This window comes from Ambystoma mexicanum, chromosome 2p (genome assembly GCF_040938575.1).
Source record: "Ambystoma mexicanum isolate Mex_15411 chromosome 2p, UKY_AmexF1_1, whole genome shotgun sequence".
Taxonomy (NCBI): Eukaryota; Metazoa; Chordata; class Amphibia; order Caudata; family Ambystomatidae; genus Ambystoma; species Ambystoma mexicanum.
The window spans coordinates 290,282,233-290,297,883 of record NC_090923.1 but is presented as its reverse complement, the minus strand read 5'-3'; the positions used below and the strand labels follow the sequence as shown (position 1 = coordinate 290,297,883).

The following is a 15,651-nucleotide window of genomic DNA, read 5'->3' as shown; positions in this document are numbered from 1 at the left end:
AAAATATTGCACATTGAAGGTGAACTATAGGCTTCAGGCCAGACATATAGGGGCCTTCACATATTAGCGTCAATTTGGATACAGTTAGGTACTCAGTCGCACGTCAGGCATTTTTTCAACTAAACTCATCACCACCCCACCCACCCCCCATCAGAGCGGTGAAAATCCAGTAAACCATCAACCCTAAAACAAGAGGTGGCTGCATCGCCTGGGAGACCGTGCGTCGGCCAGGAACGGATGTGGGGCATTATCTAGGCGTTATGTGGTGCACATAAAAAGTACAAAAGAGACAAGGGAATGAAACTTGCGGCACAGTGCTGGAAATCTGCCAATCCAAAAAGGAGAGCGATTCATATAGGTATCAATTATCCAGACCCCGTTCCAGACGAACAAACTTCCAAAAGGTGAGAACGGAATAGCCCACATTGAAGGAGTTCGCTATGGGCCAACCCGGGAAGTCATTGGATGACTTGGAGACCTCCTCAGGAATGGTGAAGACTTGATTGGAGTGTTCAATCCGTAGCTTTGCAGGATATATCATGGAGTATTTCACTCCCAGGTCTCGCAGACGTTTCTTGGTGGCGAGGAAGGTTTTCCGTTCTTGTTGAATGGCCACAGAAGTCCGGGTAGAGGTGAACCCTGGAGGAGCCGAGGAAGAGATCGCCCTTGGCTCTTGCCGCTCAAAGAAGAGTATCCCTATACCGAAAGTTTAGGACCCGTGCTATGATGGGGCAGGGAGGAGCGCCAGGTCTGGGTTTCGCTAGATGGGCCCTCTCTATTGAGAACAGTGGGGATAATTTTGGGGAATCCAGTAGTGAGAGTAGGATGCGCTCCAGTCCTCCATGGGGCCTTCAATCCTGTCCTCCGGAACTCCAATGATGCGACGGTTATTGCGCCTGGAGCGCGATTCAAGGCCCTCCTTTTTCCTGCTGATGTCTTAAATCCGGCTATACAATGTGACCACCTCGGTCCGCAGGGCAATATCATCCTAAACCACCCCAACCCAAGTCTCCACTTCCGTCCCTATAGAATCAGTTTTCTTCATGTGGGCTTTGAGTATATAGTCCCACTCATGTCATCCAGTTTTGAGTGGAGAGCAATGAGTCCATCGCGCATGTAGTCCATTTTTTCAGATTCAGTAGACTCGGGGGTTGGGGGGGGGGGGGGTCTGACAGGGGTGCTTCAATCTCAGGCAGGGACTCACTCAGTTTCGGCTTAGCTTTTGCATACATATTAATCAAGCTTTGCTTTTTGCTAGCCCCTTTGGTTATGTTCACATCGAACCGCGTAGGGAATAGAGTCGCACACCGAGCAGAGAAGTGGTGAGGTCAAGATGTAGGCAAAGAGGTTTAGCCCAGTGCTTTGCATCTTTGCATCTGGCAGCAAGGATGTTCACAGTATTTCACAGTTGGATGGCAGGACACAAGGTTCTGCTCCTAGAGGAGATTCCGGGGCAAGGTAAACAAGACGTGGAGGCACAGCAGCCATGGGCTAGTGTGATCAAGGATCAAGTAAGCAGGTAGACAACAGACCAAGGAGAGGGGGCCAGGTATAGTGTGCTACATCCCACAGGGCAGTCTCTGTGGGAGCAGGGCTAGTTATCCAGAGAAAGGCAGGGTTGTTGGGGCCAACTTGTATCGATGGCTATGACTAGTAGATCCGGTATAGACTGCTCCCAAATGAATTGTGGCCTCCCCCCGTATATTAGGGTGAAGTGCAGTGGTGTAAACAGACTAGGTACTTAGTAAGTAGTTGGGCGAGGACTTCAACCCACAGCCACCTGGGGAAAGCAACCTTAGTTCAGGTTGGTGATACACCTCTGGAAAGGATCCATGTCGTCACTGCTGAAAGGTGGGGTTGATGAGGAACACCCACCATGGGCCAAGACAATGATCTGGAGCTCAGTGCCAGCAGGTCTAGCAGTTTGATATTATACACATAGGATACAGAGATGGTCCGACACGGAGTGCTGGTGGCGTGTCGTGCAAGGAGAAGGGCTGTGAGCAGCGGGTGTTCACGGACCGCAGTGGTTGGAAGGGTGCAGTTGGGAGGCTCTGAGAAGTAATGCGGTAATGGGCGGGCCGCTGGAGCAATGCCTGGTGCAGTGGGGGCCAGCTCGGGGGTGTCAGTATGTATACTTCAAATTGAGTCTCACTCGTCTCAGGAGCCTGCAGCGGCGTAATGAAGCCTGGAGGATGTTTGCACTTGTATACCACGTGCCCCTATGCCCAAGGGAACTCCGCACCTGGGGCTCCAAAGAGGAGGTGTCTCGCTGGAGCCACGAGACAGATGTGTGTTGCGAGACGAAGCAGAGCCGAAGAGTCAGGACCACGCTCGTGGCACAGGATGTTCTGCAGCCGTTGGTTGGAGGCTGATGGATCCGGAGTGGCGGTCCCCGCACGCCGCCAGGCTCCAGCCCTGGGTCAGTAGACTGCGGGCGGGAGTCTCGAAAGACGCTGGATAAAGGGTCCATGATCATGACCCTGGTGCAGGGGGCTGAGAGATATGTGATCTCAGCCCAGTCGCCCGTTGGGCAGCAGTATAGGACGCAGAGTTTGAGCAGCGGGCGCTCCTTGCCCAGTCGGGCCAACAAGCCCCGCTGCTTGAGTCGGCAGATGTCTGCGCTCAATGAAAGCGTGGTGCGGGTGCCGCAAGGAGTTCAGGCGGCACACCCGACAGGGTAATTTTCTCAGTAACGGCTCACCTCTAAGCAGCAGGAGTCAGGCAGTAGTCCATGCAGCAGATCAGTGGGCATAAATCTGTTTTTTCGAACCAAGGAACACTGCACCAACACGGAGAGATTAGTAAGAAGTATTTCCCCCGTCACAGAGCAGCACTTTCAGGCGGCCACACTGAGCGCAACAGCGACCCCCAATCCACAATCATTTCTAATCCTCTCTCAACCTTCCTCTTTATTTCACCCATTCCTTATTGCGTAACACAACAGTCTCTCATGAACTTCTATACCAATTTCATTTCTTTATTTTTCCATACCCCCCCCCCCCCATCGCCCTCAATTCCAACCCAACAACTTTCACCTTCATTGCATTCCAAATTACTAACACAGATTACACACTGCCTCACCCCTTTTCAATTACACCCACACAATCCTCATACTGTAGAAATGTAAATGCAACTATGCAGTCTGATTATATTATTGGCCTAAGCCAATCGTATCACTTTCGCATCACGAAACGATGTCGCAACATGTGAACCTAAAAATATTTATATTTATTTTCACTCAAAAAAAACTTTAAGGGGACGTTATGGTTAAGTTGCACTACTAAAAAACTAAAAACCTGTGCAATTCACTAAAACCACTTTACAAACGTGCCATTATGGTTCAAAATAAAACCGAAAAAAAACCTTCAAATTCGCCAGTTATGGTAGGCTAAGCACCCATTCCTGGCCGCACCACTGTGCACTGCTAGCACTAACACCCAGAACATAAAAGATGGCATCACAAATGTCATTGATGATATCACTGCTGATATCACATGTGTAGCCCCTTTGTTTTTGATATATATACACATACATATATATATACACACACACACACACACACACACACACACACAGAATAAACATTGTTAAAAGGACGTTATGGTTACAAGTAAAACCGAAACCCCCCCCAAATTTGCCAGTTATAGTAAGCTAAGCAACCATAACTCGTGCCACCACCATGCACTACTAAGAGTAACAACCAGGACATCAAAGATGAAATCACAAATGTCATTGATGACATCACATATCTGTGCCACTTGTTTTTGTTCACCGACATATATAGGCCGGGTGGTCTTGTTCACTGACAGTCAGAATATTACAATTTTAAAAGGTGCTATATAGCCAGACGTTAACCTCATCATATTTTCTTTAAGTACTTTCTGTAGGGTTTGGTCTGAGCTCATGGTGCACATACATGGTGAAATGAGCAGGCCTCAAACACACAATTCACTTGTATACATGAAGATAAAACTTAAATGTTATTAACATTTTCTGATGATGCCCTTTCTTTCTTCCTTACTTACTTTAGTTTCCCTGTATGTGCCTCTGGTTTGTATGCATTGTGGCTCTTCATATTTATTGTTTGTACCAGCACAAGTGTTGTAAGTCTTGAATTGTTAGCTAGTTATTAAATGTTTAACATTACTCAAAACTCTGATAAGGTAGCATTCATTATTGTACTATCCAAAGTTACAAGATTATAAATAGTGTACTTCTCTGGTGAATGCTGCAGTCATTGCCTATGTTAATATACAATTGGGTTTCTGTATTAAAATTAACACTCCAATACAATGATTTTAGATGAGTACATTCTTTAATAGATTAAGTAGTTCATGCTAGGTCTCCCGATCACCCATGGCATCTTGCTACCAACAATATAAACACAACTCCTTGTAGGTACTTTTCATCAAAATGTATTTCATGTCTGATGTCAATGACATGTGCGATGTCATCTTTGATGTCCTGGGTGTTAGTCTTAGCAGTGCATGGTGATGGCATGAGTTATGGTTGCTTAGCTTACCATAACTGGCAAATTTCTGTGGAGTTTCGGTTTTACTTGTAACCATAACGTCCCTTTAACAATGATAGATATATATATATATATATATATATATATTTCAGTGAACAAAAGCAAAGGGGCTACACATGTGATATCAGCAGTGATATCATCAGTGACATTTGTGATGCCATCTTTTATGTTCTTGGTGTTAGTGCTAGCAGTGCACAGTCGTGCGGGCAGATATGGGTGCTTAGCCTACCATAACTGGCGAATTTCTGGGGGTTTTCTGTTTTACTTTGAACCATAATGGCACGTTTGTAAAGTGGTTTTAGTGAATTTTATGGGTTTTTGGTACGTCATTTTAAGTAGAACGTCTTTAGCAAGGGTCTTTAGCTAAACAGTGTACACCTTGTGAAGAACGCCACATGACAATATGCTGGCGTACAGCACAGTGACATGTCCCAGAATCAGTACACACTAACAGTAAGATCTATGCCTCGTGGACAGTATGGAAATAGATTGTATATTGATATAGGAACGTCGACCTTCAGCATTTCCCTTACAGAACGCCAATATGTATTGGTATGCAGCGATTACCAATGGACTACACGTGATATCTCTTTAGCAAAAGTTGTACTTCTCTGAACATATCAGCTAACGGCATCCTTCCTCCCTAAGAAACAGCAGCAGTGCTGTAATGAAGAAGCAGGAGAAACAGTTGCTACCTTGCAAGTAACAAACGCACATAATTTGTTGCTGTACATCTACCAACCCATATTACCTGTCGTTGCTCCTTTCCTCACTGTCGTTCACAAATTACCTTATTAGCTGCCGTAGCAAAAAATAAAGCCACCCGTAAACCAAGTAAGTATTGCTTTAATAGCGACCTTTCACAGTGTAAATAATTTTGGAAAAAAAAAAATTGCAAACACTTCACGCACTGCATATTTTTCAGTAAAATGCATAGACGCAATAATATTTGCCACCAATAGTCTAAAGTTGCAAAGCAGTAAGGAGTGCTACTAAAAGGAGGATTACTGGTTATAATCCGGGGCGGCTTTGGCGGTTCGGATTATAAAACAAAATCCTTTTTCAAGATGGCCACCATAGAAAGGGAAGGTGATTTTTTTCATACATAGTCCCTCTTCCCTTTCCATGGTAGGCTGCAAAAAGCACAACTATGTGACGTGACGCAGCACCTGTAAATAAACATACAGCGACGTATAACCTATAACTTACATTTGGAAGTAATAGACTGGATTGTAGAAGAAAACGGGACCATTTTAGAGTTCGTAAAGTAGGTTTAATCAACAAAATGTCAGACACCATCGGAGTAATCCCAAAGCAATGATAACAATGGTTCTAAGTGCGGCATTGCAAATGGTACAGATGAGGAACACGTTTTTTTGCCCATACAAAAATTATGGGTTCTTGGTTAAAGCAGGAGCTTTGTTTCCACAGTGATTTCAGAAAAGGCTCCATGGCCTTGAACCTACCGCACCATAAATGATGTGAAGTTGCTCCGAACAGCAAGTTTGGCGTAAGGGCAAAGCGGGTTTAGGGTGTCATCCCACGTAATTGTTATGTACAGGCAACCGCTCACGAACAGCTGTATTTGCCGTCTGAAAAAGCCCTCATTCGGCGTCTGTAAACCATGACACGTACAGTACGGCAAGATGTACCTGGGCGGGAAACGTAACAGAAAATACGTGTCAATAACCAACTTCTACCAAAAAATTTGAAAAAAGACACAATGTGCAAAGTAATACACAAATGTAAGTGGATAAACATGACATTTTAGTGAAATATTACTAATATTACTAATGACCATGTGCACCTATAGTAACAGGCTACAAACGCTGAGATTCTGCATGCGGCGTAACCTAAAAAAAATGGCAACTACACTGGAAGACAATAATTCAGTTACGAAAGCAAAGTGAATGAACAATTTTAAAAAAATTACGTCTCAGGATTTCAAATAAGACCAAAAGAATGTGCAAAGTGATACACAAATCTATGTGGGCAAACATAATGTTTCAAACAAGAAATTACTGCTAAAAAAGGATTATTGTAGTCATATCCTACAAATGCAGAACCTGGCCACTCTGCAATATTATAGGAAAAATGTAACAGCGCACAAAGATAATACGTCAGTTATATTGGTACAATTAGATTTCGATAATGTAAATATAAAGGGTGGTTCGCTGTAGAGTGGGCAAAAGTGAACTTACATAATATTTACTGGCTCCAGTCTTTTACTGCAAGTCAGACACCAATGTATTTGCATCAAAGAATCTTCGTGGACTGATATTGCATATCCCTTACAAACTTTTTAAAACATAACCTTATCAATTGCTATTTTTTTCGACCCTTTCATTCCTTAAAAGGTTTCCCCTTTCGCTCAGTCGAAAAACAATTGCCCCTTATACATTCACTCGGATGCGCGGGCGTATTGAGCGTCCAACAAAAAAAAAAAAGAAACTCATATGACCTTCACTCAGAAAGCAAAAAATTCTTACTTTGCAACACCATATTGAAATCTAATTGAGAACCGCTACTCCCATACACCTCCTGAATCGCTGTTTCCAGCAAACAGTGCAGATTTTGGCCTTAGTTTTCAAAACTTAGAATGCCAGTCTAACAGCAATATTTCAAAAAGATTTTAACCCACACGCACTAATTTGTAGCGGTACAGTGAGCATGACCTTCCATTTAAACATATGCCTTCGGTAACAAGAAAAATCCACTTCTTCAGTTTGTGCTCCCACATCCCATCCCACCCCCCCTCAAAGGTCACCTTCTGAAATAGTATTACATAAGTGTGCCAAGTGCAGTACTCTCTTGTTTTCTATGTGTTTCTGACAATGTCCACGTACACCAAAACATTAATAAAAGATAGCGGGGGCACCAAATAAAGTTGACATCCTTCACGCTGTTCCACAACCAAACAGGGAAAGTGCCACATGTTTGAGGGCACAAACCTTTACCCCCATTCAGTCTAAGTGGAAAAAAGATGTTTTGAGAACCCCCCACTCTTGTAACTCCCCCCCCCCCGGACCAAACATCACCACACTTTGCAAAGAAAGTTAGACTGTCTGATACTTTTTTTTTTTCAAACTTTGGTGAGGATTCGTCTAAGGGGAGCACAGTTATAAGGCACCCAAAAAAGTGTTGCTCTTATGGAAACAACAACTTCACCATAACACAGCTACTAACGTGCCTGTCTAACATGCTGCAGTGGTTGTGGGCAGGGCCTACAGATTAGGATATATGCCCATAGATATTTAAATGTATGGATGTACATTGCCTTATAACTCCACTGCATATAAGGTAGTTCCTGGATGCATGGCCTTCAGTCATGCACCCAACACTATACACCCTCCCCAGAACCATCATAGTGCAACGTTGTAGTATGGTGTATGCATTGCTGTAATACAATGTGGCGGTTCTGGCCAGGGCCAAGAGTTTTAGGAGTATGGCCTATGGCCTGCAGCCATGCACCCAAAGTCTATATCCTGCCCACAACCACATGAGTGGTATGCGGTATTACGGTTGTATAGATAGTTGTGGTATGCTTAACTTGTTCTGGCCAGAAACTAGAGTGCTAGCTGTATATCCATAGATATTACAATGTGTGCACATGCAGTGCCTTATACCTCCAATGCTTGTAACTTTGATCTTGTACACACTCCCCACAACTATCTAATCGATAAGCAACACTACAGATGTATGCATTGCTGTGAAATACGGCGGCGGTTGTGGCCAGGGCCTACAGTCTTGGAAGTATGGCCTTCGGCCTACGCCCATGCACCGAAAACTATAGGCCCTGGCAACAACCACCGAAGCATGTCACACCCATGGCGGCGTAGTATTCAATAGCAAACCCATAGGAAAAAATAATGTAATAACGACATGTACTCAATTTCAATGTTCGCTAACACCACGCGTCTCCTTAGAACAGTTCCAAGGTGCCTGTACACAGCACAGAGTGAAATACTACCCTTATTAGACCCCTCATTTTCTGCACGGACAAACATCCCGAACACGGCAGGCATAGAGAATACATCATTAACACCTGCCGCCCACCCAAACAATTACAGTATTTAACCATCTCTTACTCAGTGAACCTCCCCACGCACTGTAGGAGACCAAAACAGTTTCCGAAACAGCATTTCGCCTCTAGTAGCGAGCACACCGTCTTCAGATCCAAGATGTCGGGCGCATCCACACATTCTGACGCACATTACGGCTCGCTGTAGCCAATCAGCGAAGAGGTTGCATGTCCGCGGTCATGACGCCACCCCCCTGGCCAATCGGTATCTTGTCCGCGGAGCGAACAGGGAAGTGTGACCATAGAGCGGACATAGAGGTCACTAATTTTTTTAGATCTACTTTTTGCTCTTTTTAAAGAAAAGTACTGCACGAATTGTCACCAAATTTACAAAAGCACGCTTTCGGTACCAAGCCCCTGCCCTTGCTGCAAATTTGGTGAAAATCCTTCCAGCGGTTTGGCCTGTAGCTGTGTGCAAAGTCTTCCCCCCATTCAGTTTATGGGAGAAGAAAAAAAAAAAAAAAAAGACGTTTTGGGACCCCCCCATAACTTTTGCCCCCCTGCACCAAACTTTGCAAGTGCCCCATATACTTTTTTCCAAAGTTTGGTGAGGGGAGTTATAGGCTGCCCAAAAAGTGCTGTTCCAATGGAAACATCAAATTAATCATAACTACACAGCAACTACTGTGGCTGTGAATATATATATATATATATATATATATATATATATATATATATATATATATATATATATATATATATATATATATATATATAAATATATATATATATATATAAAGCAAACTGCAAAGCAGCAGCTCATAGCAGAACTCCTCCACCCTGCATTTCAGAAAAAAGTACACCACAGTATTGTGCTTTCTCCATTAGTAAAACGTCCTTTATTCTTTGGTATGGACAGTCAAGAGCACACCCGTGAAAAAGTCACAATAAATGTTTCACCCCAAACTGGGCTTCTTAGGATGGTAACTGACATGTTTAAAATAGATTATATTTCATTTCCCGTTTGACTTAGGTCCCTTTCCTGTGTTGAAACCACTAGACCTATGCTTTTACCATTGCTATTTGCCTTTTAATGCAGCCATGTTTGAGTCTTTTCTAAGTGCATATATTTTAGAGAAATAAAAATTGTATGTTTTTAGGCAAAGTGGTATTCAATATTATAAATTGCATGTACTAAAAGGAGAGAGACGGGGGAGACAAAATATTTGTTTTTATATGGTATTGTGCAAAGCTTAATTTAAAATAAAGTGCTTGCAATTTTGGATGACATCTGCGGGATAAATACATTCACCTGCAGTTTGGCTTTCCTACATTCAACCACTGGATGGAAAAGATAAATTGACTAGTGCTTAAAAGGAGGCTACAATCTATCGATATATTGATAGAGATCAAGTGATCTTAGGCTTTAAACAAACCATATCGGTTTCCTATGCTTTTGCCGAGTATTGCTACTTGCTGGATGTTTAGTTATGCCATGTGCAAATGTGCTGTATTCATCTGACTTTAGGATTCAGTGCATTATATAGTAAAGTGCCTAGTGTATTGTGCAGTATCAACTTCTGTATTTTTTTTCCCCCAATGTGCAAGGCTTATTTTTTCTGTCATGTGCATATGAATTGTATTTCTGCCTTACACTTGGTTATCACTTTGATGGTTATGCTACTGTGTGCAATATGCTATATTTACCTGGAGTTGAAGTACAATGACTCAAAGTAAAGTGCCTAGCGCCTTAAAATGTAACATTAGTTATCTGGTAGCTTGTTATTTGCCACTTAGTTGTATCTACACCCATATATTGGATCTAATCCAATGTAATGTATTCTAATATTTTTTATATACAATTTCCATCTATCGGGCAGATTAATGTCCCAACATACTTGAATGCATCCTAATGTTCCACCATATCATACATCATTTTATTTGACCCCTCTCTTAATTTGGTTCTTTTGTAATCTAAGAAGCATGGTGTCAGTAAAAATATTATGCAAATGTGCTAAAACCTGGATATCTAAATGTGCAAAGTGAACTAAGATTAAAACTGTGTTAAACATGTTTGAACATACATTAAAAAAGTCACAACAAAAAAAAAAATCACTCTTAGCAAAAAGCTTAATCAGTGAGTAGACTAAGTTATTGTCTAATATTAGCAGCTTGTTGCTTGCCCCTGCTATGTAGTTTTTTTTCTCATTTACACTGGGTCCATCATGACATCCGTTTTCTTTTTCCAATATCCATCCAGAGCTGTTGAGTCTCTGAAACGTTATATTAATCATATCACTCCCCTATAAATGTATACAATTCTTGGTATTTGTGTCCACCTGGGGATTTGGTGATAGTCAATTATATATCGACTTTCCAGTTGTCGCAGTTTGCGCTCCCAGTTTCCCCCACTCACATGTGGCTGTACATTATTTATACTGAAGAACTTAAGGGACTGAATATCTCCTCCATGTATATCAGAAAAATGTTGGATACAAGTTTTTGATTGCTCCAAGATTCTGACCTTAACTTCCATTTTTGTACTTCCTATGTACCAGAGATTGCAGCTGCAAGTTATCACATATATTACTCATTTGGTACTGCAGTATATGGTTTTCGTAATTCTGACATCTGGCCCTGTTCGTGAGTGAATGTATCGTTTCATGTTTTGCCCAAATTTGCAAGCTTTGCATTTGATGCATCTCTGAAACCCTGCTAGTTTTTCTGATAGCCAATTTGTTTTTAATTTGGACTGAAACATACTTGGAGAAACTTTGGATTGTAAAGACTTGGCTTTTCTAAACGTTACACTTGGATTCACATTTATCACTGAACTGATTTCTTGATCTTTTCTCAGGATATACCAGTGTTTAGCCAATATTCTCTTATCTGTTTGGCGCCATTGTCAAAAGTTGCAAGAAATCTGATGATTTCTTCTATTTTTTTATGGTCCGCCCTTGTTTCTGTATTTATTTTGTCAGAAGCTCTTGCCTTGTCCGTTTGTTACATTCATTGTAAGCTTTGTTGATAACAGATCTCTTATAGCCTTGGGTTTGGAATCTACTTGCTGTTTTCTTGGCATTTTGAATAAAAGTGGAGGTTTCACTAAAATTTCTTTTCATACGAAGAAACTCTCCATATGGTATACTGTTCTTTAAATTCGTGGGATGGGCACTTTATGCATGTAGAACTATATTGGTACTTGTTGGTTTGCTATATACCTTGGTTATTCTGTTCATGATTTTCAACTTAATATCCAGGAAGATCACTTCCGTTTTATTGTGGTACTCTGAATTTTAGACGTCTACTCAGAGTATTAATGATCTGAAAGAAGTCTTTCCACTCTATTTCTGAGCCTTCCCATAAGATTAATAAATCATCAATATATCGACGCCACAAGATAACTTTGGAAAATTTTTATATTGTTTCTTATGCAAATAGCTTCTCATATTCTGGGTTTTAGGTTGAGCACAGTAACCAACCGCTGCTTGAACTTTGAGTTGCTTACATAGTTAGGAATGCCAGGCTGCCATACGATTTGTTTTGTCTTATAATGAGAACCCTTGAAGCTGAACATAAGCACGAGTAATCTGCAAACCCAGGTGCTGTTCTGTCTTGTTAAGCCATTAGAGCAGGCAGCTAGAAAGAATTATACATGGCTGTACGTGCTCCCCCGCGGGAGTAGTTATTCATTTCTGCTTCAGAACTGTCGGACCTTAACACAGAGATAAAACTTTGTCTGGCAAGACAAGGAATGCCACCTCATTGTAGGTAACATGAAAGGTTTTCCTCCATCCAGATGCACCCGGTTCTCAGATAGTAAATTGTCTTGGCACTGGTAGCAAGTGTGTAGAATGTTCCTCAATCACGATGTGAAACTGAAAGACAAAAGCACTTTCCATCACATTAAAAAGTTAGCAACACACCATTCCGCTATACAAAACCTTGTCCATAGAATGTACTGTACAAAATGTCCTGATCTAGAACTGCACAAACTAAACCATTCTCCTACATGAACAGACAAACTCCTTTGAGAAATAGAACACTAAAAAAGTAAATATTTTGCAACTAAAAACGTGACTTGGAAATTCAGTAACTTTAGAAATTAGCGAAAACAAACAGAAATAGCGAAGTTTCAAAACCACAGTACCATGAGGAACCCCAATCCTTCCAATTACCTTTATATCGAACAGAAAATAAATACTAAATAACAGACCACTCATGCACATACTGCAATACAAAGCCTGACAAAAACCAAATGCCATCAAGGGCTATCACTAATACTTAGAAATCTTCCCACTTCCAAAGGCTCACCAACAACGAGACTTGTATTAGATTATCATAATCGAAACAGTACATGCATTGCAAGTTATAACACGCCTTCAACCCAAAACTGCCAAATTGCCTCCATCCGAGTTAAAGGCATTTGTGGCAAAGTAGTATATTTGCCATTAGATCTTATAGAAAATGTAGAAACTCTGGAATATGACTGCCAGTAGAACAATCTTTGATTGTACTAGTTCATGGTGTACCAACAAAAGACAAAGCACTACAATATCTTAAAGAAAATAATGCATACTACAAATATATAAACAGAGGAAAACTGAAGAGAAACCATCCAAATAATTGAAGATTCACCACAAACTGGCCAATTTGAAAATGTGGATACTGTCACTGCAGCCAATGAGTATACAATTCACCCACTACATTCCAAAGACACAATAGAAGATGCATTAGAAACATAACAAATGCTTCACGCCAAAAGATCGCCAATGAGCATATGGAAGAAGTGTAGAAGCACGTTCTTTTACTCTACTCTTTTCTACAGGAAATGGAGGAAGATATCAAAGATCCACACAGAATTAGTACATCAGAATATTGCCCTTTACCAATGTATTCTGAAGACCCAAGATTTAGACAATACATTTTCCACCTCCTGTTCGAAAGCAAATTAGCAAACTGCTTCAAAAGAGAAGACAAAGATGAAGTTTTGCATTCACAAATCTCTTGGCAAACATGCGTGGCACAAAAGAATAATGGATTTGTTGTCACGCTGATGTACGTTTTAAGCTAAGGAACCTAGGCTCACCCACATGGTTTGTTACAAAATTGTGCTGAATATGCATGGTATGGCTTCCATGACTTATTACGCAATGGCAAACCAAAATATAGAAGGAATACCATTGCTTAACTGCCATGCTGCATGTCATCTGTAATAAAACACTTTGGAATATCAATCCAGAGGAGAACCACATATCCACATGCTTTTGTGGATAAGAGATGGTCCAAAATTTGGCCATGACAGTGATGCCACCGTTTTACAATTTATTCAAAAATACATTACTTGCGACATCCCTTCAGAAACCACAGTGACCTACGTACACAAATTGTACGCTTCCAAAAACATAAGTGTGGCAAATACTGCCGACGTCTACAAATAAAAAGACGAGAAAAGGTAAATACTATACCAAATGTCGGTTTGGTTTCCCTAGATCAGTTTCCACCAAAGGACAATTAAATAGCTTGATGTCTTCCATTAGACACTGTGTAAAATGGAATTCCCCTAAAAACACATACAACATTAAGAGAGATGAGGTATCCAAGTACATCCATGATTACAATGCAATCATTGCCCTCTTGTGGAATGCAAATATAGAGACATTTAATACTTCCACGGCAGTTACAAGGTATAGGACCAAAGCTGCGAAAACCGAGCTAATGCCCTGGGCTGATATATCTGACAAAATACAGTCCCAAAATTGTATAGCTTTGGTATGAAAATGCTGAAGCTGTAGGCCATTTAACAGGCACACCCTTATATGGGAAATCTGAAAATATTGTATGGCTATACCTTGGTCCAGCTTCATCACGAAAAAGGGTACTAAAATCCAAAGAGATAGAAACAATAGCCACAGATGATCCCAAAAGCCAGGACATTTTAAAAAACAATTTAATTGACAAATACTATCGAAACAGAAGTACTGCTTTGGAAAACATGTGTCTGTACGACATAGCCCAAAACTACTCCTACAAAAACAATGTTTATCCTTATGAGACAACGGGCAAATATTCAGTCTCACCTTGTAAAGGAAGCCTAGTAAAACTCACCAAGCCCAGCCCAATTCTAATTAATTGTGTAAAGTTATCGTTTAAATCTCCACAACAGAGAACTTTACTGCAACCATTCAAAACTTGGAGAAAAGAAGCATTAGGTGGCCATGACTCATTTGAATGATATCAGTATAACAAATGTCAATGTGGAACCAATACAAACAAATGTTGGACAATGAACGGCAACAAGAGGAAGAAATCGGAGCTCTACTAGATAAAAACACTCCAGAAGGCAGTCAACCCTCTCTTACAGGATGCCAGGAACCTCCCATTCTAAATTAAACAAATAGCCACGACTGAGGTAGAAAACACCATGCATCAATGTAAACAATAGGATGACTGGCCAGTGCACAAACCAAACTTAAATGATGAACAACTCACCATTTACCCAGACGTTACTTAAGAAATTGCACATGGGCTTGAACATGAAACTACAACTTGTAGCTGTAAAAAAAAAAAAAATATATATATATATATATATATATATATATATATACACACACACACACACACACACATACATACATACATACCTCTGCTCTTGTATGCAAGTGGTAAAGCTGGTTCAGGCAAAACCTTCTCAATTTAAAAATGATCAGGACTTTTCTACAAGACTTAACAACAACCTTTTAGCTGTTTAACAGCCCCCACAGGTAATTATACGACTACTTCTGCTCCCAGTAGAACATCAAAACAAATTACAATACTACTTATCAGCAGAAGCTGCTACTGAAGTATGCAGTATTCTACAACAAATAAAGTCCTCCTGGTTGATGAAGTAAGCATTGTTTCTAACCACATGCTGCCTTTAATTCATCTCAGAATGCAAGAACTCCTAAAAACGGACAACGAAGAACTGCTTGGAGGAATATGTGTTATTGTTTACGGAGACCTCAAAGTTACCACCAGTAAAAGGTTAACCCACAATATTAGGACCCAAAAAATGCCCAAATACACCTCAGCAGCATTGGCGGTGTAAATCTGG

The 15,651-nt window shown here is 41.0% G+C and overlaps 2 protein-coding genes across 9 annotated transcripts in view; both read right to left on the bottom strand.

The window, feature by feature from the left end:
• The window catches only part of PTPDC1 (protein tyrosine phosphatase domain containing 1), a 980,126-nt gene extending 973,991 nt beyond the window's left edge, over nucleotides 1-6,135 (bottom strand). The window contains exon 1 of one of the 2 annotated variants that reach the window (XM_069643571.1): nucleotides 6,001-6,135. The gene's annotated coding sequence lies outside the window, so the exon portion shown is untranslated. The remainder of the gene's footprint in view (nucleotides 1-6,000) is intronic. The other variant, XM_069643572.1, reaches the window with a different exon arrangement.
• Nucleotides 1-15,651, bottom strand: part of BOD1 (biorientation of chromosomes in cell division 1) — a 196,643-nt gene that overhangs the window by 157,627 nt on the left and 23,365 nt on the right. Inside the window, exon 1 of one of the 7 annotated variants that reach the window (XM_069643580.1) lies at nucleotides 6,006-6,143. The exons of 3 other annotated variants lie outside the window; for them this stretch is intronic. The gene's annotated coding sequence lies outside the window, so the exon portion shown is untranslated. Of the gene's footprint in view, nucleotides 1-6,000; nucleotides 6,144-15,651 lie in introns of those variants that run through there. 3 more of the 7 variants (XM_069643576.1, XM_069643578.1, XM_069643574.1) reach the window with 3 other exon arrangements.